At 40.7% G+C, this 26713-nt stretch overlaps 1 pseudogene across 1 annotated transcript; it reads right to left on the reverse strand.

Annotated features, from left to right (window-relative positions):
• Positions 1–20407: 20407 nt before the first annotated feature.
• LOC101003131 lies at positions 20408–22308 on the reverse strand (annotated as a pseudogene). The gene has a single exon (XR_640070.4). The product of XR_640070.4 is annotated as a high mobility group protein HMG-I/HMG-Y-like (transcript).
• Positions 22309–26713: the final 4405 nt, after the last annotated feature.

The following is a 26713-nucleotide window of genomic DNA, read 5'->3' on the forward strand; positions in this document are numbered from 1 at the left end:
CCAAATTTTGTTTTCAAATCTATTAATTTTGTTTCTCTTTTACTATTTATGAAAGCCAAACATTTCATTTGGTGTTATATTTTTACATGTTTATATTTTTTTTTTTTTTTTTTTTTTGAGACGGAGTCTCGCTCTGTCGCCCAGGCTGGAGTGCAGTGGCCGGATCTCAGCTCACTGCAAGCTCCACCTCCTGGGTTTACACCATTCTCCTGCCTCAGCCTCCCGAGTAGCTGGGACTACAGGCGCCCGCCACCTCGCCCGGCTAAGTTTTTTTGTATTTTTTAGTAGAGACGGGGTTTCACCGTGTCAGCCAGGATGGTCTCGATCTCCTGATCTCGTGATCCGCCCGTCTCGGCCTCCCAAAGTGCTGGGATTACAGGCTTGAGCCACCGCGCCCGGCCTACATGTTTATATTGTTTGTTGGAAAGTTGGGGAGTTTGACAAATTTCCATGCAAAATATGTGTATTACTATGTTCAGTTAATTCCTTCATTTGCCAAAATCTTTCAAGTTCAAATTTAATATACATGTAAAAAGATATTTTGTAGAATGGTAGGATTTTTTCTTGAATTTTCAAATTTACCACATAAGAAAGATGTAGTAGCTATAAAAGCAAGAAAAAACATATGAATTTGCATGCTGTTTTTGGCTGTTGTTATTCTGTTTTTAAAACATACTTACATTTCAGTGGCTTTGCGATGGAAATTCATACAAATTTAAACAAAGTAAATCATAAATGAGAAATTTATGCCAAAGATAATATTCGTAATGCTTCATTCATTTCTTAGAGCTCTGTGATATTTTTTAAACGATGCTTTAAATTTGACCCCGGAATATCTTCCATGTTTCAAAGGTTTTCAGGTATTTGAAAGTTCTGTGACATGTTAGTGTGTGGCCTTGACGTTTATCCAGAATAAAAGCACAGTCATAATATAAATTAAAATTTATATTTATATATTAGTTATATTTTTAACTTAAACTTGCCTAAATAGTAAGTCTTTATGCACAAATATAAAAACAAGTCTGTTCTTCACTTTTGATAAATTCAATATAAATAAATATGCCACAGGGCAGGTGCACTTTTCTTCATTGAACTTTTCTTTACAGCTGTCCCGACAGCTACGTCCTTTCCCTCATGTTCTTTTAATAACTCTAGTAACTGACACATATTCTCCTGGTATATTTTTATATACACTGCCTGCACCCAAGGGAGTGTTTTGAGTTTTAATTTTGGTTTGTTTACTTGCTCATTTTCCCCTCTGATTTCTTTTTAATCAAATTAGTAGGGAAAGTGACCATCACTCTGTTGTTGATATGAATAGCAGCACTGCAGAGGTGGCTGCCTCTCCCCCAGCCCAGAACACACACAGAGACAGAACCTCTACTTGTTCTTCCATGGAACCATATTTCATCATCACTGCTACGCTAGCTTCCTATTGCTGCTAGAACAAGTTACCAAAAACTTAATGCATTAAAATGACACAAATTTACTATTTTACCATTCTGTAGGTAAGACATCCAAAATGCGTCAGCAGGACTGCTCTCTGGAGCCACTAGGGGGCAATGCATTTCCTTGCCTTTCTCAGTTTCCAGAGGTAATCTACCATCCTTGGCTCACAGACCCCTCTGAGTTCTGCTTCCAAAGTCACATCTCCTCCCCTGATGTGGCTCTCCTGCCTCCCTCTGACAAGGAACTTTGTGGTTACATTGGTCCCATCCAGAAAATTCCCCCATGTTAAGATCTTAAATTTAATCGAATCGACAAAGTCCCTTTTACCTAGTTCAATACTCATAGATTATGAGGATTACATAGCAGACAGCTTTAGGGCATCATGGTTTTTGCTTACCACAATGACCCATGAGATGAAGTCTAATTTTGATAGAATAATACCCAAGACCTTATTATTATCAATAATTGATCTTATTCATCCTTATCCTCTCCCAATTCCTTTCCAGTATTTAGACCAAAGCCATGCCAAATTATTTGTGGTTCTCTGAAGCCAACTTGTTCTTTTAGAGCTTCCTAATTTTTTGCTTCCTTCTGCCTGCCATGCATGTTCAGACTTTTTTCTACCAGACTAATTCCTACTCATCTGTGTTTTATTTTAATTACAAACCACTTTAAACATATGGGAAGATAGTGAAAATAACAGAAGAGAGCCCTGTACTCCAAACCCCAAGATTAAACAGATGTTAACATTGTGCTGTATTTGTTTCAACTTTCTCTTTTAATTTTTTAGACAAATAAAACATTACAGATACCACTAAAGCCTTAGCATCTCTCATCCTCCACCAACCTTCCCAGATGAACACTTGATGTTTGTCATTCATAAACATTTTGGTTATTGCAATAGGTGTGTAGTAGGACCTCACTATTAGTTTGACTTGTATTTCACTAATGACAAATAATGGTGAGCATCTTTTCAACCTCCTCTTTTTTTTAATCCTTTCTCTGAACTGTCTGATATTCTTGACCCTTTGGATGATGCTTTGTTCACATGACATTTTGAATTTTCCAACATGCCTTCAATTTTTCATTTTTACAAATTATGTTTCTTTCTTATATATGCTTGCTCTCTTTTTTTCGTAGTGCCTCTTCTTATACATTTGATTCCTTTTCTTATATTCTCATTTTAAATATGCTTGTTTATTAGTTTTTTTTTTTTTTCAGATTGTCTGTTATCTGACAAACTTGGATTCTCTTCCTTAGGTTGATTGTGTATGTCAAAATTTGCTCACTGTGGATTGATATTTTTTGTGAGTTCCTCTGCCTCATCGCTTTATTCCACATGGCCTGAATTAAGGATGTCCCCCCTCAAGAGTAGTTTGGCTAATTTCTTGGTTGCATTTCTCATCTGGGGGATCTTCAAAACTTTGAGTATTATACATTGGAACTAAAAAACAGAAGACAGGAAACCAAATTAAAAATTATCATGCAAGAGTTTCACCCCGAGTTAGGATTAAATACCAATTAGTTTCCCTGTTTCTTTCTTTACCTGTGAGATCATTTTTCTGGCCCAACATTACTACATCACTATAAAGCTGTAACAGTTAAGGTCCAAGGTTTATTTGAAGGCTCCTTTCCAACTCATTGCCTCATGTAAGCTCAAGATCTCAACTTCTGTTCAATTATTGTTATTACAATCCAGGCTTCTGAATTACTGCAGTCCACGTCAATAACACAATGTGCACACACACACATAAACCACATGCACGTGCACGCACACACACATATTTTTACATATATGGAAGCTGAATATCGCTTATACACTAACCATCCTGTTTTTCAGTTTAGGATACATTTGCTTTTCTGGCACTTTGGATTTTCCTTTCTTTTTCAGTGTTCGTTATTTTTGACCAGAAGCTCTTGTTGTTAGGTGCACAAGTAATTCTGTTTATATATTTTATCATATTGCCACAACAAACAAGAATCTTATTTATAGTTTGTCTTATTTCAAACATGATTTCTTCTATGGGGTCACCTTTATTTTTAAACATTATCGTGTGATCAACTGGAAAAAAAAAAGACAAACCTACTTGGACAGGAATCATATTTAGATGGTGAAACTGGTTAGTTTTAGACAATTTAGGACACCAGTTTTTCAAAGCATTACAATTTGGAGTCTGTCTTTTCTTATGTTTTCTGCTTTATGCAGAATTGAAGTCTTCTAATATGATTTTTACCTATTTGGAGGCAAAATTTGCCAAGCAACTCTTCCTATCCGTATTTGTATAGCTAATGACCATAGATCTGAGCAACCAAAACAAAATGATGTAACTCCTTCTTTATGTTCTTGGCAAACGTTCCAGGTTAGCCTGTAATGGCTACATGCAGATTCTTGAAAAAAATTTTGAATAAGATGTGCTCTTTATGCCTTAGGGATGGTGGGGTGTCAGTTCCACATGAATTAAATGAGATGGGGCTGAACTACCCACAAGAAAGACATATTTATTACAAGAAGAAGAAAGGGATTCGATGCACATTCTGGACTGGGAAAACAAACTGTAATCATCACAGTACAGTAGAGATGCTGGGCCATCTGCAGACAGATTCTGTAATGACTTCTCTGAGCTCTCACCACTTCTGAGTTGGTCGAAGGCTCTACGACACTGATGACATCGCTGCACTAAACTGTTTGTTTGAATATCATTTCTACTCTTCTGTAAATCCATGAAGATCAAAAAATATTTTGTTTCATATTGGAAATCTCAGTCATGAAACCATTGTGATTGCATCAAAAAGGTTGTAGAAGAGATGAAAACAGAGAGAAGAGGAAAGGAATAAATAAAAAGAAAGGAAGAAGAGAAACATGCTGAGCGAGATTAAAAAAAATCTTCCCAGCACCACAGCCAGTTAATAATAGAGCTGGCAGAACTCAATTTTCATAAACCCAGACAACCACACTTTGTTCTCTATGATTATTCCTAAGTGACAACTTAAAAATATTTACAATGCTGGTTAGAAAAACAAAGCTAATGAAACTGGAAACAGAAAAAAAAAAAAAAAAAAACCGAAATGCATTTCGCTTTTATTAGAACAGCTCATGGAAAGCATTAGGTTTGAATATGGTTTGTTTCAGGACTTCCAATTTTATCATTTGGTTTCAAGCTCCATTTGCTTGCAAGCCTCGGTTTTGCCTTCCTCTGGGTTCGATGCTATCTCCAGGTTGGTCTTCTCAAAGTACCAGAATGGCTGTGGATATTGTCCCATGAAAGAGTGATTGTCACCTTCAAAACCTGCTGTGAAAGATTAAGTTTCAGAGTCACTAATAAATACCACATTGGTTCTGATTGCATGCCTTTAAACACACAAATTCTCCTGCCTAAAAGGTTGGCTCTTGCTGTTTGACTTACTTCATTCAGGGCCACCCAAAATACCCACGTAGCTCAAAATACGAATGTTGGGTTTCTGAAAGAAAATGGTAGGAGTCTAATAGGAAGGAGAACAAAGGAATGCTGGACAGTAAAAGCAACCACCAAGAAACACCTTCCCCGCTAGAGTAGATTGTAATCTCTGTGTGGATGTTGACAGTGGCTTAATCAGATCATATTTTGCCAGCGCATAGCATGCTGCCCATTATTGATGTGTATTTGCTACCACGTAATTGTTTGCTGCTGCAGTTGCTCTTAATTTTACCCTGACAAGTCAGAACTACTCTGTTAGCTGCTTTCTTCTGAAATCATATTCTTCTCACAGACTTGGTACAACCATCTATACAATATTTGAATCCCATATGATGAAAGCTCTGTGTTTTAATTGTTAGGCCTAATGATATATTTACTTTGTATCATGAAATATCAGGCTAATTAAAGATAGTGAGTGATTCACAAATCTTGCTTTACAGGTCCTGTTCTATAGATGTGAGTGTCCACCTTGTGTCATGCTGTTGTTAACTTTTTCCCATTGGGTGCATTGTACGCTCTTAAACTCCACATTTTCCCTTCAATGCATGCAGTGAGTGTGTCTTAATTAGAAGAGGTCTGTCTGGTATACTGAATCCTCCATACCTTCTCTGAGACAAGGAAGTGATTAATAAACTTAAAAGTTGGTTTCCTTTTCTGCTAGCTCCTGCTGGGCAACTGTAAACTATGACATTATTTATGTCAACAAAGTATAATCAGCAAAGGGCTAATCCACATGCTATTACCCAGAGTTAACTGTAACAGATCAATTTCTATGTATAGTTTTGAAAACTTGTCAATATACAGCAGCCACAGAACCCCTGAGCTTAACCAGATGTGAGAATCTGGCTGGCGCTGTCAGTCCCTGAGGAGGCCTTGGCCAAGCTTGCAAAATCTTTGACCTTATTCTCACCCTCCAACAACAGGAGCAATAATCTGAAGTATTTTTTCTTTCTTGTATTGTAGCTTTTTTTTTTTTTTCCTACAGAGGTGCAATTTCCATTTTGTAATTTTCCTTTTGGCACTTTTCCTATCTATTTTTTTTTTTTCTCAGAACTTGGTGAATACAGGAAAATACTTCTTTAATTCTTGAGCAAAAGTAGGATAGGAAGATAAGATGTCATTTTGGCAGGTTGAAATAAGTCAGGAAGTGTGTGTTATAACACCTTACGGATGTATCATATTTCCGTTTACAAATCTCTTCTATGTGCATCAGCTCAAACCTCAGCAGGGCCCAGTGGGATAGGAGGCTCAGAAAGTTGAAACGTGTGCGATATCACATGCGTGTGGTGGTTCAGGAATATATACCTACCATACCTAGCTTCACCTCCAGCGCCTTTCCACAGCTGTCTCCCCACATGCTAGTATCATGTAGATCATGTGGAATAGGGTAAAACATATGCATTTATTTGCTTATTTTTAATTGCGGTTTCCATTTATTTGATTTACTGTTATGTTGTCTATACTGTTGATCTAAAGTATTATATTAGATAATATTTCTTTCTCAATAATTTTGCTTCACAATCATAGTTCTAATTCCTTCATAGGCAAATAATTAAGCAGTTCCAAGAATATTTCCCAATCACATACTGAGGCTTCTCTGCATAGAGTGCTGAGTCATCAATGTTAACACTAATAATCAGAGTTCAAGGTGAGGGGCTGTCTGGGGATCACATCCATGAGAGGCTGCTTTGGGGTAAAATGACACAATCTGCACCACCCGCACTTAGTCTGAAGAAGGGTATTGACATGGTGCTGTGAACAGCTGTGATCCTGGAATTAGAAAAAATAAAGATATGAGTGATATTTTCCTGCTTTATAATGTTAAGAACTCGAAGTGAAGCCAGAACTGATATGGAGAGATTTATATGGATATCGGAATCTATCTGAGGTCAGTGGGCCCGGTTTGTGTCAATAACCCACACTGACATCTGTGGCAGCAGCCTTGGTAAATTGCAAAGACTCAGGCAGGATGACTTTCTGGTGCACTTGATGAGGATGAATCTTACATACGGGTATCCCAGAAGTCCCACTTCTCCTGTGATCCAGTAAAGCATGAGTGTGGGAAAGAGACTAGTCCAGAAGGCACCGAAGGGATCATGTTGGTTCAGGCCAACAGTATCTAAAACATCTAAGTCATGGGTCCAGTGTAGGAGAGACTGAAAATATTCTAGAATATGCACAACTGTGGAGCAATTAGGCCATCTTTGACCTAACCTTTTTCACAATACTCCTTGGCAGAGAGACGCTGCTTCCTAGAAAGAATGTACAACTTCAGCTTCTCCTGGAATACCATGTAGCTTTCTCAGACATCAACTGTGTGAGACATGGATATCCCACGAAGTGTATTTAGACCATGACACATGTTATGCTTGTTGGAATAAACGTAAATATGTGTTTCCTTTGATTCATTAAAGGTATCAATTCCCTCCACATACTCAGTTAAAGTATCAGTGCAAGAAGTGAACAGTGATGATTGGTTAAAAACACTTGGGTTTACATCCTTTAGCACTTACTCTCCTCTAAAATAACGAATAATAAATTGATTATATATTTGCCAGACTCTTGTGTGGATGGGTTGGGCCACATGACCTAGTTCTGACTTGCAGATCACTGGAGTACACTGCATCTCCAGGTACATTCTGGGAAACATTTTTCTCTTTGAAAAATAGATGTCGCTGTAACCGACAAAGGACTGTGAAGGAGATGTGTATGTTCTTAGTCAAATCCTAAAATGGCAACTGGGTATCTACTGATAGCTTTCATTATTCTTCTGAATATCAGGTTCACTTCAAATTTAAGGAACGTTCTGTTTGAATACCCATACGTTCCCAACTATAGTCCTTACACATATATCTTAAGAGAGCTTCCTCTTTAGTATTGCGAGGTGGCCTTCTTGTATTCATCATTAATTGAGGTGGGATACAAATTCCATAATGTCACCAAGTGTCTGGGTTAAGAAATAAGCTTCATTAGAAAAACTAACGAGACAAGGGGCAGCAACAAAAGAGAAAAGACAAGTTCTTCTCATCTCTCATTTTATTTTTGGAGGGGGTAATGCCCATATCCTGACAGATATGCCAGCCTCTGTTGTCTGCATACTTACATGCCAGGCAGGTAGCACCCTGTCCATCAGTCTTGGAAGGACTGCTTGGCCAGTTGATAGTCTGGGTTTGCATGGCAGCTGTTCAGTTATATTAACTCAGAAAGCAGACTTCCCACACCCAGGAAACATAGAGGCCACGGGAAGATGGTGGCCTTCTTGCTGGGAGATCGAAACTGCCATCCTGTAGGAGGTGGACGTTGGGTGCTGCTCTTCCTACTGGGAGAAGGAGGATGCCCGTGGTTCCCATTGGCTCATGGTCCAGGCAACACAGACCGAGTGCCAGAGTGATTTTTAGACAATCCTGCCTCTTGCTTCGTGACCTCTTGTACAATATTATGATCTGTGTACAGTCCTAGGATATTTCTCTTTAATGTAATAGTAACAGACTTTGTCCAATATTCAGGGATTATCTCTGTTCTAGAAATCAACATTTTTATTTTTATTTAATTTTTTAGATCCTTGGGACTGAATTGATTGAAGCTAGGCAGTCATCCAACTTAATCCAGCAAAAATTTTGCTTAGAATTGTGGCCTTCATCCCCTGAATTGAAATGGCATTCTTTGTTTCCTATCCATGAGATAAATGACTCCAGAAAGAGCCTCGAAGTCTCTGAGAGAACATGATTCTGTACACATAATCTAACATAAATCAAGTTTTTTTTTTTTTTTTTTTTTTTAAATTTATTTATTATTATTATACTTTAAGTTGTAGGGTACATGTGCATAACATGCAGGTTTGTTACATATGTATACTTGTGCCATGTTAGTCTGCTGCACCCATCAACTCGTCATTTACATCAGGTATAACTCCCAATGCAATCCCTCCCCCCTCCCCCCTCCCCATGATAGGCCCCGGTGTGTGATGTTCCCCTTCCTGAGTCCAAGTGATCTCGTTGTTCAGTTCCCACCTATGAGTGAGAACATGCGGTGTTTGGTTTTCATTTCTTGTGATAGTTTGCTAAGAATGATGGTTTCCAGCTGCATCTATGTCCCTACAAAGGACGCAAACTCATCCTTTTTTATGGCTGCATAGTATTCCATGGTGTATATGTGCCACATTTTCTTAATCCAATCTGTCACTGATGGACATTTGGGTTGATTCCAAGTCTTTGCTATTGTGAATAGTGCTGCAATAAACATACGTGTGCATGTGTCTTTATAGCAGCATAATTTATAATCCTTTGGGTATATCCCCAGTAATGGGATGGCTGGGTCATATGGTACATCTAGTTCTAGATCCTTGAGGAATCGCCATACTGTTTTCCATAATGGTTGAACTAGTTTACAATCCCACCAACAGTGTAAAAGTGTTCCTATTTCTCCACATCCTCTCCAGCACCTGTTGTTTCCTGACTTTTTAATGATCGCCATTCTAACTGGTGTGAGATGGTATCTCATTGTGGTTTTGATTTGCATTTCTCTGATGGCCAGTGATGATGAGCATTTTTTCATATGTCTGTTGGCTGTATGAATGTCCTCTTTTGAGAAATGTCTGTTCATATCCTTTGCCCACTTTTTGATGGGGTTGTTTGTTTTTTTCTTGTAAATTTGTTGGAGTTCTTTGTAGGTTCTGGATATTAGCCCTTTGTCAGATGAGTAGATTGCAAAAATTTTCTCCCATTCTGTAGGTTGCCTGTTCACTCCGATGGTAGTTTCTTTTGCTGTGCAGAAGCTCTTTAGTTTAATTAGATCCCATTTGTCAATTTTAGCTTTTGCTGCCGTTGCTTTTGGTGTTTTAGACATGAAGTCTTTGCCCATGCCTATGTCCTGAATGGTACTACCTAGGTTTTCCTCTAGGATTTTTATGGTATTAGGTCTAACATTTAAGTCTCTAATCCATCTTGAATTAATTTTCATATAAGGAGTAAGGAAAGGATCCAGTTTCAGCTTTCTACTGATGGCTAGCCAATTTTCCCAGCACCATTTATTAAATAGGGAATCCTTTCCCCATTTCTTGTTTCTCTCAGGTTTGTCAAAGATCAGATGGCTGTAGATGTGTGGTATTATTTCTGAGGACTCTGTTCTGTTCCATTGGTCTATATCTCTGTTTTGGTACCAGTACCATGCTGTTTTGGTTACTGTAGCCTTGTAGTATAGTTTGAAGTCAGGTAGCGTGATGCCTCCAGCTTTGTTCTTTTGACTTAGGATTGTCTTGGAGATGCAGGCTCTTTTTTGGTTCCATATGAACTTTAAAGCAGTTTTTTCCAATTCTGTGAAGAAACTCATTGGTAGCTTCATGGGGATGGCATTGAATCTATAAATTACCTTGGGCAGTATGGCCATTTTCACGATATTGATTCTTCCTATCCATGAGCATGGTATGTTCTTCCATTTGTTTGTGTCCTCTTTTATTTCACTGAGCAGTGGTTTGTAGTTCTCCTTGAAGAGGTCCTTTACATCCCTTGTAAGTTGGATTCCTAGGTATTTTATTCTCTTTGAAGCAATTGTGAATGGAAGTTCATTCATGATTTGGCTCTGTGTTTGTCTGTTATTGGTGTATAAGAATGCTTGTGATTTTTGCACATTAATTTTGTATCCTGAGACTTTGCTGAAGTTGCTTATCAGCTTAAGGAGATTTTGGGCTGAGACAATGGGGTTTTCTAAATATACAATCATGTCATCTCAAACAGGGACAATTTGACTTCTTTTCCTAACTGAATACCCCTGATTTCTTTCTCTTGCCTAATTGCCCTAGCCAGAACTTCCAACACTATGTTGAATAGGAGTGGTGAGAGAGGGCATCCCTGTCTTGTGCCAGTTTTCAAAGGGAATTTTTCCAGTTTTTGCCCATTCAGTATGATATTGGCTGTGGGTTTGTCATAAATAGCTCTTATTATTTTGAGGTACGTTCCATCAATACCGAATTTATTGAGCGTTTTTAGCATGAAGGGCTGTTGAATTTTGTCAAAAGCCTTTTCTGCATCTATTGAGATAATCATGTGGTTCTTGTCTTTGGTTCTGTTTATATGCTGGATTATGTTTATTGATTTGCGAATGTTGAACCAGCCTTGCATCCCAGGGATGAAGCCCACTTGATCATGGTGGATAAGCTTTTTGATGTGTTGTTGAATCCGGTTTGCCAGTATTTTATTGAGGATTTTTGCATCGATGTTCATCAGGGATATTGGTCTAAAATTCTCTTTTTTTGTTGTATCTCTGCCAGGCTTTGGTATCAGGATGATGTTGGCCTCATAAAATGAGTTAGGGAGGATTCCCTCTTTTTCTATTGATTGGAATAGTTTCAGAAGGAATGGTACCAACTCCTCCTTGTACCTCTGGTAGAATTCAGCTGTGAATCCATCTGGTCCTGGACTTTTTTTGGTTGGTAGGCTATTAATTATTGCCTCAATTTCAGAGCCTGCTATTGGTCTATTCAGGGATTCAACTTCTTCCTGGTTTAGTCTTGGAAGAGTGTAAGTGTCCAGGAAATTACCCATTTCTTCTAGGTTTTCCAGTTTATTTGCGTAGAGGTGTTTATAGTATTCTCTGATGGTAGTTTGTATTTCTGTGGGGTCGGTGGTGATATCCCCTTTATCATTTTTAATTGCGTCGATTTGATTCTTCTCTCTTTTCTTCTTTATTAGTCTTGCTAGTGGTCTGTCAATTTTGTTGATCTTTTCAAAAAACCAACTCCTGGATTCATTGATTTTTTGGAGGGTTTTTTGTGTCTCTATCTCCTTCAGTTCTGCTCTGATCTTAGTTATTTCTTGCCTTCTGCTAGCTTTGGAATGTGTTTGCTCTTGCTTCTCTAGTTCTTTTAATTGCGATGTTAGAGTGTCAATTTTTGATCTTTCCTGCTTTCTCTTGTGGGCATTTAGTGCTATAAATTTCCCTCTGCACACTGCTTTAAATGTGTCCCAGAGATTCTGGTATGTTGTATCTTTGTTCTCATTGGTTTCAAAGAACATCTTTATTTCTGCCTTCATTTCGTTATGTACCCAGTAGTCATTCAGGAGCAGGTTGTTCAGTTTCCATGTAGTTGAGCGGTTTTGATTGAGTTTCTTAGTCCTGAGTTCTAGTTTGATTGCACTGTGGTCTGAGAGACAGTTTGTTATAATTTCTGTTCTTGTACATTTGCTGAGGAGTGCTTTACTTCCAATTATATGGTCAATTTTGGAGTAAGTACGATGTGGTGCTGAGAAGAATGTATATTCTGTTGATTTGGGGTGGAGAGTTCTATAGATGTCTATTAGGTCTGCTTGCTGCAGAGATGAGTTCAATTCCTGGACATCCTTGTTAACTTTCTGTCTCGTTGATCTGTCTAATGTTGACAGTGGAGTGTTGAAGTCTCCCATTATTATTGTATGGGAGTCTAAGTCTCTTTGTAAGTCTCTAAGGACTTGCTTTATGAATCTGGGTGCTCCTGTATTGGGTGCATATATATTTAGGATAGTTAGCTCTTCCTGTTGAATTGATCCCTTGACCATTATGTAATGGCCTTCTTTGTCTCTTTTGATCTTTGATGGTTTAAAGTCTGTTTTATCAGAGACTAGGATTGCAACCCCTGCTTTTTTTTGTTCTCCATTTGCTTGGTAAATCTTCCTCCATCCCTTTATTTTGAGCCTATGTATGTCTCTGCGTGTGAGATGGGTCTCCTGAATACAGCAGACTGATGGGTCTTGACTCTTTATCCAGTTTGCCAGTCTGTGTCTTTTCATTGGAGCATTTAGTCCATTTACATTTAAGGTTAAGATTGTTATGTGTGAACTTGATCCTGCCATTATGATATTAACTGGTTATTTTGCTCGTTAGTTGATGCAGTTTCTTCCTAGCCTCGATGGTCTTTACATTTTGGCATGTTTTTGCAATGGCTGGTACCGGTTGTTCCTTTCCATGTTGAGTGCTTCCTTCAGGGTCTCTTGTAAGGCAGGCCTAGTGGTGACAAAATCTCTAAGCATTTGCTTATCTGTAAAGGATTTTATTTCTCCTTCACTTATGAAACTTAGTTTGGCTGGATATGAAATTCTGGGTTTAAAATTCTTTTCTTTAAGAATGTTGAATATTGGCCCCCACTCTCTTCTGGCTTGGAGAGTTTCTGCCGAGAGATCTGCTGTGAGTCTGATGGGCTTCCCTTTGTGGGTAACCCGACCTTTCTCTCTGGCTGCCCTTAAGATTTTTTCCTTCATTTCAACTTTGGTGAATCTGGCAATTATGTGTCTTGGAGTTGCTCTTCTCGAGGAGTATCTTTGTGGCGTTCTCTGTATTTCCTGGATTTGAATGTTGGCCTGCCCTACTAGGTTGGGGAAGTTCTCCTGGATGATATCCTGAAGAGTGTTTTCCAACTTGGTTCCATTTTCCCCCTCACTTTCAGGCACCCCAATCAGACGGAGATTTGGTCTTTTTACATAATCCCATACTTCTTGCAGGCTTTGTTCATTTCTTTTTCTTCTTTTTTCTTTTGGTTTCTCTTCTCGCTTCATTTCATTCATTTGATCCTCAATCGCTGATACTCTTTCTTCCAGTTGATCGAGTCGGTTACTGAAGCTTGTGCATTTGTCACGTATTTCTCGTGTCATGGTTTTCATCTCTTTCATTTCGTTTATGACCTTCTCTGCATTAATTAGTCTAGCCGTCAATTCTTCCACTTTTTTTTCAAGATTTTTAGTTTCTTTGCGCTGGGTACGTAATTCCTCCTTTAGCTCTAAGAAATTTGATGGACTGAAGCCTTCTTCTCTCATCTCGTCAAAGTCATTTTCCGTCCAGCTTTGATCCGTTGCTGGCGATGAGCTGCGCTCCTTTGCCGGGGGAGATGTGCTCTTATTTTTTGAATTTCCAGCTTTTCTGCCCTGCTTTTTCCCCATCTTTGTGGTTTTATCTGCCTCTGGTCTTTGATGATGGTGATGTACTGATGGGGTTTTGGTGTAGGTGTCCTTCCTATTTGATAGTTTTCCTTCTAACAGTCAGGACCCTCAGCTGTAGGTCTGTTGGAGATTGCTTGAGGTCCACTCCAGACCCTGTTTGCCTGAGTATCAGCAGCAGAGGCTGCAGAAGATAGAATATTTCTGAACAGCGAGTGTACCTGTCTGATTCTTGCTTTGGAAGCTTCCTCTCAGGGGTATACTCCACCCTGTGAGGTGTGGGGTGTCAGACTGCCCCTAGTGGGGGATGTCTCCCAGTTAGGCTACTCAGGGGTCAGGGACCCACTTGAGCAGGCAGTCTGTCCGTTCTCAGATCTCAGCCTCCATGTTGGGAGATCCACTGCTCTCTTCAAAGCTGTCAGACAGAGTCGTTTGCGTCTGCAGAGTTTTCTGCTGCTTTGTTGTTGTTGTTGTTGTTGTTGTGTAGCTGTGCCCTGTCCCCAGAGGTGGAGTCTACAGAGACAGGCAGGTTTCCTTGAGCTGCTGTGAGCTCCACCCAGTTGTAGCTTCCCAGCAGCTTTGTTTACCTACTTAAGCCTCAGCAATGGCGGGCGCCCCTCCCCCAGCCTCGCTGCTGCCTTGCCGGTAGATCACAGACTGCTGTGCTAGCAATGAGGGAGGCTCCGTGGGCGTGGGACCCTCCCGGCCAGGTGTGGGATATGATCTCCTGGTGTGCCTGTTTGCTTAAAGCGCAATATTGGGGTGGGAGTTACCCGATTTTCCAGGTGTTGTGTGTCTCAGTTCCCCTGGCTAGGAAAAGGGATTCCCTTCCCCCTTGCGCTTCCCAGGTGAGGCGATGCCTCGCCCTGCTTCAGCTCTCGCTGGTCGGGCTGCAGCAGCTGACCAGCACCGATCGTCCGGCACTCCCCAGTGAGATGAACCCAGTACCTCAGTTGAAAATGCAGAAATCACCGGTCTTCTGTGTCGCTGGCGCTGGGAGTTGGAGACTGGAGCTGTTCCTATTCGGCCATCTTGCTCCGCCCCCCCATAAATCAAGTTTTGATTGGACATCATGGCAGTATTAGCTTAAATAAAATAATGGTGATACTTCAGCAACACATCCTTAATCATAGAGAGATGATTTTGTGTAATAGTATCGGAAGAGGTGCCCAGGGAAATGTAGAAAGTGAGATCAGATGGTCTCGTAATATTACAGATATGTTAATGCCCATTTTAACGCATCCAAATTAGTGAAATTTTTATCGATTATGAGAAAAATGAATTTCCACAGGTACTTCATTCACATTTATGAATTCTGCTAGTTTTTGTTCTTTCTTAATCTGGTATAACAGTGGCTTATGTCAGATGAATCATATGCTTTCATTTTGGCATTGTATCTACTCTTTTATATTACGCTGTTTAATTTATATGTTCATCTACAAGAAAGCAATACATGTGATTTTATAATTTTATAAGTATACTGATATTCACTAAAACCGTTATGAGTACTCAAAAATATCAGCAATATTCTTTCTATGGTAATTTAACAACTCAGAACCTAAATTACAATTTATTTTGTTTAAAATTACAATAATTATTTTTATCTATGCACAGTTATCATAAAGGAATGCTTTTGTACATTACACAAACCTCTTCATTTGCTTTAAATTCTTTTACAAATCATATGAACACATGAATTCCCATTCCCAATGTCTACTTTAAAAATAGATGTTCTCAATGAGGGAGAAAATAATCTCAAGGGAAGGGCAGCCATGATGCAAACTGGTGTATGTGTTTGTGGCACCTGTGTGATGTATGAGGTGTGTGCAGTGGGTGTAAGTGTGGTGCACAATGTGTGTGTGTGGTGTGTATGAGGTGTGTGTGTGTGTATACCCTAATTCCCCCACTGGCCCTAAGCGGCCAACAGGTGAACAGCACGTGTATGTAGTCAGAGGTACAAGAATTCTCAGGCAATGGATATATATGCAACAGATTGTTTAGTTCAATTTAAACCTTCTGAATAGAGTTAAGGGTAAATATTTAAGAAGCACATTGTAAAGGAGTGGCATGGTTGTCAATCTAGTTTATCTATTTTTAAAAATAATCATCTATTTGAAAACCAATAAATATCAAAGTTAGTAGATATGTATGAAAAATGTAGAAAGTGTGTATAAAATGTAGAAAACAGGTAGAAAATGTAGGAAAAAGAAAATATATGTATGCACAAACATAAACCATATTTTATATATATATACACACACACACACATATGTTACTGCTATAGGATTAATATTATTTTGTTAAATTTTCCTAGCTTAGAATTATCTTTATATACAAACATCCATGTAATCACAACATATGTTTTATGTTATTTCAATATAATAATGCTCTTATTATTTTTTTTCTATTAGGTAATCTTTACATGCATACAATAAATAGCTGTCTATCTCTTTCTATTAGTTTTAAAAAACGTTGGTGCATTAATATCACTGGCACTCATATAAACATAATAATGCACTAGTTTGTTACTGACACATTTTTGCAAGAAGTTGTTCCTATTACTATCCCAAAGTACGACTTTTTTGGGTTCAAGAAAAGTTTTAAAAACAAAAGTAAAAAGTACTTTGCTTCTTTTTTAAAGATAATAATAATGTCTATCTACCTATCTTTTGTTTATCTATCTTTAGCATAATTTCATCTTCATATAATATATTTCAGAAATACTGTGGTTCATTGGAACAGTGTAGAGAGCCATTTCAGCACCTAACATGATGCATCGTAAATACTTCTCAAATAATGCTGGTGATAAATGTGAAACAGCTTATAGTTTTACAAAAGCTATTCCACATTTAAACATCCTGAAGAGTTTGTTTTTCTATTTTCCCTATGAGACAATTCCTGCTGAAAGGCCTGAACTATCGCCAAATTTTGGATGGCAGTCAACCTAAATTTTCTCTTTATTAATGTGGAGTGATTCAGGCTTTCTGATCTCAGCCTGAACATCTCTGCTCCAGCCTTGATATTTACATCCTGTAAGTACTTGTAAACAATTACCATATCCCCTACTTAGTTGTCTGCTAGCCAAGCTAAACAGATTGAGCTCTTTTAATCTTTTCTCATAAATCAATCTCTCCACTCCCTTAATTACTCCTGATGTTCAGTTTTGAACTTATTCCAATATGCTCCTCATATTTCTAATACTCAGTTTCCCAGAACCAAAGGAGTTTTTTAATGCATTCATGTTAAAATTGTGCTTATTCAATTAAAATAACTGCAGTAGAAGATGTTTTCTGCTGTGTTCAGCTCTCTGTATGGTTGCACAGAGTGGAAACACCAGCGTCAGGAACCTCATTATTAAACCTATTTCTTTTTCACTCTTTGCGGCCTTTTGCCAGATCACAGGGCTAGCATATGAGAGGTAAAGGGTAACGGCTTTAAGATTGCATGGATGGGCAAGGAGACTGTTCATCTAATTAAGAAAAACAAAAAAGATACTGTTTCACGATGTAAATAGGAGAATGAGTTCATTTTCACACATTAGCTTAGCAAATAATTTCCCTTTAGGTATTGCAAGCCAAAACAAGTATTTCGCCAACAAATCAATTCACATTTAAAATAAGGCTCTACTATCATCAATGTATTTTTTGTTGCTGTTCTTGAAATATATATATATCTTTTTAATACACACAAGGTTTCAGCCTATCGGTCAGGCTGGAGTGGAGTGCAGTGGTGCAATTATGGCTCACTGTCGCCTCAAACTACTGGTCTCAAGCAATCCTCCCATCTCAGTCTCCCAATAAGCTGGAACTACAGGCACATGCCACCAATTTTTAATTTTTTTGTAGAGGTGGGGTCCTGCTGTGTTTTCCAGGCTGGTCTCAAACTCCTGGCCTCAAGCGATTCTTCCTGCATAAACCGCCATGCCTGGCCTAAATAAATTCTTTATCAGAAATCAAAAGCTATGATTTCGTTTTCAAATTAAGATCTTGTGAACTTAACACAAACCATTTAATATCACTAAAAGGAAAGAGAAGAAGAAAAGTTTGACTTGGCTGTGGTTCTGTAATGCAGCAGGCAGTGTACTAGGAGTCCCCAGGGTCGGTCTTACTGCTGGTAAACCCAGGAGGATGAAACTGACAAACATGAAGACCCGAATGAGGTTACAGTGCAAGAAAGGCTCTGGGATGGAAACTTGCCACCAAGAATGTAGGAATGATTAAAAATATAGAATTGAGTTGGCCCACTGGCTCATGTTTGTAATCCCAGCACTTTGGAAAACCGAGACGGGTGGATCACCCGAGTTCAGGCATTTGAAACCAGGCTAGCCAACATGAGGAAACCCTCTTTACTGAAAATACAGAAAGTAGCAGGGCATGGTGGTGCACCACCCATAATCCCAGCTACTCGGGAGGCTGAGGCAGGAGAATCCCTTTAATGTGGGAGGCAGATATTGCAGTGAGCCAAGATCACACCACTGCACTCCAGCCTGGGCAACAGAGTGAGAATTTTTTTTTTTTTAATATGAGGTAGAATTATTTTATAAGTATCAGAATCAGAATTTCATAAAGTCTTTGTTTGTTTATTTATTTATTTATTTATTTATTTATTTATTTATTTATGTTTGAGACCAAGTCTCTCTCTGTCACCCAGGATGGAGTGCAGTGGCGCAATCTCGGCTCACTGTAACCTCCACCTTCCATGTTCAAGTGATTCTCATGCTTCAGCCTCCCAAGTAGCTGGGACTACAAGTGTGCGTCACCATGCCTGGCTAATTTTTAATTGTATTTTTTGTAGAGTCAGGATTTCATCACGTTGGCCAAGCTGGTCTTGAATTCCTGACCTCAAGTGATCCACCCGCCTTGGCCTCCCATAGTGCTGGGATTACAGTCATGAGCCACTGTGCCCAACCAGTCATTATACTTTATTATTAAACTCCACTTTAGAAATTTTTTGAAGTCCTGGAGAGTTACAACCATTTAAAGAATCTAGTAACATAACTAGAAAATCTGAAAGAATTCCACGCTGTGGGAAATGAAAGGGAGGTCTCTGACAACAATCTAGTTTACTGTAAAAATTTCTTTAAATCATAGGAGCCATATTCGGGTATCACTAACCCCAGTGATTATTTCTAGAAGTCTGAAGAAGTCATCTTCCTACTTTCTTTTTCATGCTTCCTTAATTTTGTCACTTATTTTGCTGGAGTTTTACAACTTTTCAAAGCATTTTCAGAGATTTCTAGCAATTTATTCAACAAATCAATATTTTTAGAAAGCATGGTGTATGCTAATTATTCTTGGGGCTTGATATAAGTGGAAATACACACTAGAAGAAGGGCAGTGATCATAGAGGGAAATAATTCCTTCTCCAGGCTTGGAGGTGGCTCTGGGTGCACGTTGTTGATATATTTTCTCAGCATGAGGCTTCAAGATTTACAAGTTGCATCATATCTCCACCTTCAGTTAATTATACTCCTTTACTCTTCCTGAATGTCTTAGTTTGAGTCACATGAAGCAGACCCCAAGAGAAGGATTCAAAAGGAAGAAGTTGATTTTAGAGGTGATTTCAGGAAACATAGAAGGGAAACTGAGAGGTGGAAGCTGGAAATAAAAGGAAGATAAAAAATCGGTTTGTTATAATCAAACCTGTTATGACAGTGGGTGACAGGAGCTTTTAATCCTGTTAGGCAACTTAAAAGTCAGTGTAAAGCAGGCACTTCAGAGTTATCCCTGTCCCAGGAGTGGGAAGAAATCCATTCTTAGAGAAGTGTAGCCTGGAGGGGTCAAATCATCAGCCCCTCTCGTCTGCCATCTAAGCAAGAAAGTGGGGCCCAGAAACCAGAAAACCTCTCAGGAAAAGAAATGCAAGTGTTGGCAATGAGAACGCAGGCTGGTAGACAGTGGCATGGAAGAGGTGAGGGATATGGGCAGCACCCGCCCTTCTGCAGCCACTCACCTGCCCTCCTGAGGCCACTCATGCACCATGTTAAGGTCCTTCCACCCCGTCATCAGTTCCTCGAAGGAACTGTTGGTCACATATGAGAATGAAACAAATAAATGAGAAACAAAAGCCTTTAGCAGGAAGTTTAATGGGACAAGCGACAGTCCCTGTTGCAGGCCTTGAAACTGCCAGATGTAGAACCCCACCATGTCCAGAATTCCAGCAGTTCTAGGTCACTTGTGGACATGCCTAGCTAGGCTGAGAACATGAATGTGTAATGCTGTCTGTTTCAAGTGAATGGAAATTGCTTCTGATTCTCCTTCCTGGTAGAGATTAAAAAGAACACATTTGCTGGATCAATACCTGCATTCAAAGTGTCAGAGGGCATGTGGATTCAGTCAAGTAATGAGGGAACATCCAGTTAGCAGTTGCTATTGGAGCTACCACTTCAAGTTTATGGTTACTTGCTGGGATCTGGCACCGTAGATCCATCTTGTGTCAGCAGGGACCAGACCAGTGAATTAAACAGGGATAGGATGATGGCCACCGTTTCTGAGCTCTGTAAGTCTTTGTATGTCTCTGTCATTCTATTTAGGATACAGGACTGATTCTGATTTACTAAATTTGTCAGGACTGGAGCAGGGCAGGTATAGTTTTAGGGGCTTCTTTTTTTTTTTTTTTTTTTTTTCCAGAAAAGGATATTTTTTTTTATTCAAGTAACTGCAAATAGGAAACCAGAGGGGGAGCCCCAGGCTGGGACAAATCACGGCTACCCCTCCCCAACAGAACAGGGGGAGGAGGCGGCCCCTACACCCTTTATGGTCGATTTGGGCCCCCTTGCTCACTCTGCTGCAGCATCCTAGGGGCAGGGCCCCACCTTCCCTGGGACTGGGGTAGTCGGTCACCCAGCCTGCCATGCCCCAGCCCCTCTTCCCCACAAAGAGTATCTTGGGGGAGGGGATCGTGGGCAGAACAGGAGGCAATGAGGATGAACATTTGGCGCTGGTAGCAGCAGCAATGACGGATGTCGAAGAATGGAACATTGAACAAAAAACAACACAACTGTCCAGAGGTAGTTTGTGAACAGAGGAAAAATGGAACCAGAACCTTGGGGGGCAGGGAGGAGCAGGAGGGGGGTTGGGAGAGGGCAGGGTGAGCTCCTTGTTATTGGTGCCCCATCTGAGGAGGGGGAAATGGCTGAGTGGCGGAAGCAAAGTAGGGTGAGGGGAGCAGCCCCAGCCCACCTCAGGTGACGGCCACAGGGCTCGTGGGCCTCACCTGGACAATAAGCGACTGCATCTCCATCACCACCACATGTACTCAGATCCCAGGCGGAGGGCAAGGGGGCTGTGGCTACAGTGAAGCGGGAGTAAGGACACACCCCTCCTGCCTTCCTGGAGCCAAAGGGGGCTGCCCAACCTAGTGCAGGGACTAGGGAAGGTGGGGAAGGATGAAAAGTGTGAGCCCCACGTGATGACAAAGACAGTTTGGCTGGGGGAATCCTGGGGCCAGCACCCCCTCCACTGGCCACACCTGCTGCTGCCAGGGCAGTGGAGTAGGGCGGGCCAGGATGAGATGGGGCTTGGGCCCCTTTTAAGGCCAGGGGAACCCTCCCAGGTCCCACTACAGGAAGCCAGAGGGAACAGTGAAGGAGCAGAGAGAGCGCCCCCAAACCAAAAGCCCAGAGAGCAATGTCCCCACCACCAAGGGAGTGGGGACGCAGCAGGTGCAGGGTGCGGCTAAGTGGGATGTTAGCCTTGTCCAGGAGGGCATGTGTGTATGCGTGGGTGGGCGGGGGGAGCTGGGAACTGAGGCCAGGGGAAAACTGCTCCCCACTCAGCCCATGGGAGCCCTGTAGCGGCTGGTGTGCTGTGTAGTGTGGTGGTGAGGGCACAGGTGGAAGATGGGGGTGGCGGCCAGAGGCGGTGGTGTTGGTGGGTCTGGGGAGGGGGGGGGGGCGGTGGGAGCGGAGCAAAGCTGTCCAGTCCCAGAAGGAAGCTGCTCCTCCAGTGAGGGGCAGGCGGCACGCATGGGTCACTGCTCCTCCTCCGAGGATTCCTGCGAGATGCCCTCCTCTTCCTCCTTCTCCAGTTTTTTGGGTCTGCCCCTTGGTTTCCTTCCTGGAGTTGTGGTGGTTTTCCGGGTCTTGGCAGCACCCTTGTTTTTGCTTCCCTTTGGTCAGCCCCGAGGTCTCTTAGGTGTTGGCACTTCGCTGGGCTCCTTCTGACTCCCTACCAGCGCTGTCCCGGGACTCACCGGAGGCTGCTTGCGCGGCCTGCCCCGGCCCCGCTTCTCAGTGCCGTCCTTTTCCTGCTTGGAGGCCAAGGGCTGGCTGGACTTCGAGCTCGACTCGCTCATCTTTCCTTCTCTAAGGAGCAGGTGGAAGAGTGATGGCTGGGATGCGCGAGCTCGGCCGCCGGCCTGCGGTGCGCGCTCCGGGTTGCCGGGAGCGGCGGTGCTGGGCGCTGAGGACCGGCCTGGCTCCGCCGCGGCCGCCGCTGGTAGCAAATGCGGATGCCTTCTTGGAGCCGCGCCAGCGCCAGAAATATAGGGGCTTCTTTTTGTACTACCCTGTTACTATGTTACAGGTAAAGAAGCCAGTGTGACTGGGGGCTTGACAAATGTAAGTATATTCATCTTGGTCATAAGATGATCATAATTTCAGCCTAGTAATCAAAGCTGAAATTTGCATCTTGCAGGATTGGTTCTGTAGGCCCATTGAATGAACTATGATATGGACACGGCCCCAATTCTATTTATTGCCTGGTTCCCATAGCCTCCACTCTAACCAGAGGCCATGACGCAATTATGAGTCTCCTGGTATAAGGGTCACTTCAGACCCTGTATCTAACAGTCTAGATAACTCCTTTACTCTATTAAATAGCTTCAGGGGAAAAAAATAGATGAATTACTATTGCTTATGTTTAGTGTGTTCCTGCATTGCAAGGTTTAAAAGTAGCTGTTTCCTCCTTTCATTGATGGGCTCTGAGTCTGAGAATTGTCTCAGGTCTGAAAACTCATTGAAGAATAGTAATTTTTCTAAGGGATGACATTAGCTACCAGCCCATCTGCTGTTCAATCTTTTTTGCTGCATAGATCAAGTAGCATCTGTTTGTCTTTCTACACTGCTTCTAGGCTCTCCAGGGTTCATCAGCCATCATCAGAGATTGTGGGGACCAGGGGTCTGTGGTTACCATTCTAGCCTTATCGCTCATTTCACAATTATGCCCACCTTGCTTTTGATGCTTGAGGGCAGCCATCAGCTCTACCACCACCTTCAATGCAAGAAGCCCAGTTGCACAGTCATACCTCTTACCATCCAGCCGGGTCCACAAAGGAGAGACACCACTGAGCTTCTCAATGATGCCAGTGCCTCCTCACTAGGCTTTTCTTATTGCTTTAGTAAAGGGACTGTTTTATGATCCCTTCCAGGGCATATGATGACCTGGTGGGTTCTCATATTTTATCCAGTAAATCAACTCTAGAATGCCTACTCCTTGAACCTATTTCATTCCTTCCACAACACTCTCAAGAAAATGCCACAATCTCCCCATCACGTTTCCAAGCTTCAAGGAGCACTTCCTGCTGCACATCAAGATCAGTTTAAGCGTCCTTACTAGGAATTAAATAAGAGGTGTATTGAAATAAATGTGTGTCTCCAGACTTCATGTCTTAAAGTTCTAATCATCAAAGTGATATATTAAGGAGTGGTTAGGTCATGAAGGTGGAGCCCTCATCAATGGTATCAGTGCTCTTATAAAAGAGATCCCAGAGAGCTCTCTTCTGTCATATGGGGACCTGGTGAGAAGATGGAAGAGAATCCCTATCAGGACTCAATTTTGCTGGCTGGCACCCTGCTCTCAGACATCCAGCTTCCAGAACTGTGGAAATTGCATTTCTGTGGCTTATCAGCTTTACATCCTCCCCTCTCTTAATCTTGGGCACAAAACATCCATCCCGTGATTGTTTTTCCAGTTCTTGACCACATATCATAGTGAAATGTGACACGATAATTATGGAAAATCCCTTTTTCTCTGAACCTGGGATAAAGCTCCCTCTCTACGCTGCTGAACCTCTGAACTGGTCTAGAGCAGTGAGGAGGTGGGAAGGGGCAGTAGGAAGCTGGGGGAAGATATGGGAAATGGAAACATCATCTCATGAGGCAACTGTCTCAGCAGAAGCCTTTCAATATCCTACACATGGAAGTTGCTATGCTCTCGCAAGTGGTAGTGAACCATTTCTAAGCCGGAGAGTTCATGGGAATCTGGGTGTTCAAGGTTCTTAAGCCAATACACCCAGATGTCTCCACTCGGTGTCTCAGGGCTCCATTGTTTCCCTATCAAGACACCAACTTCAGTGTCGGAGGCTTGCTGGGCTTCAGAATCCTGCCTTCTTTTTAATTATGTTATTTTCGTAGTTCAGCCCTGGGGCTGTTTTTCCAGCAGGCTCTGCCCTCTGGTCACAGGAGATGAAGGTCTTTAAATTCTCCCATTACTCTATGCCTGAAGTATAGGTAGATTGAGTCTATAATTTTATTTTTTCAATGAGTTGACTGCATTTAACCACAAATTTCTCCACAGTCTTCTGCAATGCCATGGTCTCCATATATCTTAAATCCTGGAGATCCTGCATAAACCAGTGAATTCCATCCCAATTCACCACAGTTGAGTTTCTTATTAGTTGTGATGGTGAAGCATGCTAGTGTGTATCACTACTCCCTTTTAACACCAGTAAAGGGGTCCTTGTTGCCATCTTGCTAGCAAGCAGTCTAATTCTTAAATCTCATTCTGAATATCTACTTCCTGTTGCTTTTTCTGCACCAACTGTCTGAGATTAGTTACCACTAGAATAGAACCTGATCTGGGGATTCCAGTGCAAACAATTTATTCTGAGAGTGATTCCAAGAAGCTTCAGTAGGGGAGTGGGAAAGGGAGAGAGTGGGGAAAAAGCATTTAATAAATTTTACTGTCATGCACTTTGCAATTGAGGATAATAGGGCTTGATCCCACAGGAGAAGTCTTGGGTGTTAGAGTCAAACTGCATCCCAGAATTATCCCATCCAAGGAGCAAAGAGAATAAAACATGCACATCAATTCCAACTGGTCTTTTGTTAAAGGCTGCTTTTGAAGGACATAGATTCCCTGGTATTTCAGGCAGGAACTTGGTCTTCAGACACAAGAGAAAGCCAGCAGGCAAAGACAAGGAGGTGCTGGCATTTGGAAGCTAAGCTGAAGTGCATGGAAGTAGTAAGATCAAGGGAATCTGGGTAGGACACTGTCTTTTGGCTACGCTTGGATAAAAGGAAACCTAAAAAGTAAAAATAGTATGTTCTAAAATTATAACCTTACAGCCTTTGTATTCAAGCCTATGATGCTAACATATATTTATCCATTCTATTCTTAGCGCTACTAAAATTTCATTTCAATAGACCCTTCTTATCATTAATAGTTACAAACTAGTTTTATATATGCTATTTCCATTTGCTTTGTCTTGTTATGAAAAGTCCTCTAATTTAGAAAATTTCTGTAATCTATTGGAAGAATAATATAAAATATAAACATAACATCAAAGATAATAAAATTTCTTCTTGCTAAATAGGAAGATGTAACCAGATTGAGAAAGTTTATGAAGCTAGATAGAAAAGTAACAATTTGAGAGGTAAGACAAGCAATTTGCATATATGTATATGCCTGGCTGAAAACACACATACGCATACACACGTGGACATATGTGGGTCTAGGTGTGTGCACATATATATAAATATAGGTGCATGTACACGTATATAAATATAGGTGTGTGTACATGTATATAAACATAGGTGTGTGTGCATGTATATAAATATAGGTGTGTGCACATATAAGTAAATATAGATAAAATTTCTGTGAAAAACTTAATTTTATCGTTGGAAAAGAGAAAGAGATTATCACTTTTAGATGGTGGTTCTGATAAGGGAGATTTATACCATATAATGGTTATAAACACAAACACACAGACACACACACACCCCCACAAACACACTCAGGTGTACAAATACAAAGTTGTCCTCAAAATAAGAAGGGTTGAATATTCAGTCCAACAGAGAAGTCATTCTCTGTTGTTGAGATGCATTCTTAAAAATATATTTGCATATCTGTTTATCAAAAATCAGTAAAAGCAGACATATTATTTGCAAGGAATGGCATGTTCCTGAAATTTTATTTATCTGTATATTCAGTTACATAAATAAAATATAAATAATTACATATAACTGTATATAGTTATATGTATAGATTCCTATTTAACTATATAACTCTCTACATACAGTTACTAAGCTTCCTGCTGGGGTTACCTTTATTGCTTTAGAATTCCACTGAAAAAAATTCAAAAGACTTGGAAATCCTAGGGCTGCATTTAGCTGACAGTACAGAGACCGTTACTAGCATTACTGGTCCTATTCCAAAAGACTTACCAATTCGATTGAGGCATCTCCATTTTCTTTCCTGAAAACCACCCACCTATGCACAACACTGAGGCAGCTCTTTGCCTAAGTGCAGGTGATTATCAGGTAATATCGCTTGCAGTAGCTTGAAATCATTGGTGATGGATTTACATTTTAAAAGGCTGAATCAGATATAGAAAGCAATTTAGCATGGTCAATACAAAGTATATGTACATTGTCTTGTTTAATATGAAATTTTAATGTAGTGTGGTGGCAGAATCTGTGCTGTTAGGGGGTATTATTTGGCTCACAAGAGCTGAGAGGGGAATTGCAGAAGCATAAAATGTCAGCTGGAGGAGAGATCATAACAAGCTCATGAAGGAATCGCCTTTGGATGAGAGAAAGGTACAGAAGTGTGGAGAGTGTGCTCAGAATACTGGTCTCTAAAACATATTTTCAGGAGTTTTTCAACATATACGTTATGCATGGCTACTTGATAGTGTGCACAGTGCCAATCCATTCTAATTCTCTATGAATATCAATAAGAGTTTTAC

This window comes from Papio anubis, chromosome 15 (assembly GCF_008728515.1).
Source record: "Papio anubis isolate 15944 chromosome 15, Panubis1.0, whole genome shotgun sequence".
In the NCBI taxonomy this organism is placed as follows: Eukaryota; Metazoa; Chordata; class Mammalia; order Primates; family Cercopithecidae; genus Papio; species Papio anubis.